The following is a 1881-nucleotide window of genomic DNA, read 5'->3' on the forward strand; positions in this document are numbered from 1 at the left end:
AAAAATAATATTTAAAAAACTCCATATTGTATAAAAAAAATAATACTTAAAAAACTTCATATTGTATATGGGTGAAGAATGGAAATCAGTAGTGGGAGGGGGCAGTACAATTGTTGTCACCCCACTCAATAGAGAGGGAGGCATGGCCACATCTCTCCCACATATGTTTATCACACAGTGTCGATGATCATTTACATATCCAATCTCATCATGCTCACATTAATGCTCCAGGTGGTGATTGGAATAACATTGTCAAAGGTGTTAATCCATAATGGAACCTGGGGATGGGGTTGAGCTAGGTAGCTCAAATTCAGTGGGGACAAGATTTTCTCTGTGGCATTTGATTGTCAGATAGGGAGGTTTCCTTAGGCACATTATTTTTCTATTTCTTTAAGGGGGGAAGGACCAAGTCCGCCTGACCTTGCCTCCCCCATTATTGTTAGTTTCATGTGAGACTCCACCCTGAGAGTTGGTGAGGTTGTGTGATGGGGATGGGTTAACGAGCTCCTTAGGTCTTTAATTTATCGTCTTCAATTAGTGTTGGGTTTCAGGTATCATCAACCTCGGATAGCAACAATAGCATCTAATTTTGAGTTTGTATTACCAAGTTGTTGGTTTATAATTCTTGTGTTCATTTCAAGTTTGCTTCCCCTGACTTCATCTATGGTTTGCATGCTAGGGATTTATGGCTCGGGTTTTTCTAACTATCTTAAAGAGGTGCTTCCTCCTCTGGGCTTTTTTTCTCCCTCGAAATCTCCCCTCGTTGATTAGTCTCTTAATTACCTATTGGTTTAGTCTCTCTCCCCCCTCGGGTATTATTTGTTCCTCGCTCTTGTCTTGCTTTGACCCACGTTCTTTCTTCCCTCCACAATTCTTAGACAACAAGCTCAAAGCCAAAGAGGTTCCTCGAGTAGGGTGGAGGGTAGGTCCAAAACTCGCCTTCGTGCTCACTCTGTTGCTCATTATTTTCACTTGCATGCCCCCTTGAAGTCCAGGAGGAAATCTAACAAGAAACAATTAAAGTCTTGGCTAATAAAGACAAATTCACTAATGCTTAAATTGTTGCTTTTATGACCGACTAGGTGGGTTGACAAAATCAATACTTATACACCATCGAGTTGTACTGCCATATGAAATCTCTTTTGGGTAAAGTCCTCCTTGTGCGGAATGAGGAAAAACAAGAGATACTTATGTAGTTAGATGATCTCTAAGTAGAACATTTGGACATGGCAATATACATTGCTTACATAAATGCCATCCTCGCTCACATGAAAGACCCAGCATCACCCGGCACCCTAACAAATCCGATTGAAGTGTCTACTTCTTCATAGCATGTTCCTAAGGTTAGTAGTTTTTAGATACACGGTTGTCTCACTCTTTACAATAGAACATACACTTTGAATTATGTTAGTTTATTTTGGTTTTATATGCAACATTTTTTCCATTTTTGCAAATTGTCTTATAAGCTAGAAATGCTTAGTATTTGAAGAAGTATGAAAAATTGGATATGTATTTGTTTTAATTTCATCACTTTTTTTTACTAAAATCCTCAAATTTCACCATTGCTTTGGTTTCTCCAGTGGCAAACCACGACCTTAGAGGAAATGTTCTACTTGTAATTGTTATTTTTTATTAATAAAGGGATACTTAACATTTGTTTCCAAGGAAATATCCAAGCAAATCAACCTGAAGGGATAACATCCTGTCGACTTATTAGCAAGGCCTAACCTAGAGGGCATCGGGGAGAATCAACCCTGTGACCTCCCATTAGCGAGGTGCTTTAGCGATGGGAACTCAACCAATGGCGCTGACCCTCACGGCGTAAAGGGATCCTTAAATTAAATAAATAAACAAATAAATAAATAATTTCATACATAGTGT

This window comes from Pinus tabuliformis, chromosome 5_2, assembly GCF_031772625.1.
Source record: "Pinus tabuliformis cultivar Carrire ecotype Pingquan chromosome 5_2, CPIR1, whole genome shotgun sequence".
Lineage (NCBI taxonomy): Eukaryota > Viridiplantae > Streptophyta > Pinopsida > Pinales > Pinaceae > Pinus > Pinus tabuliformis.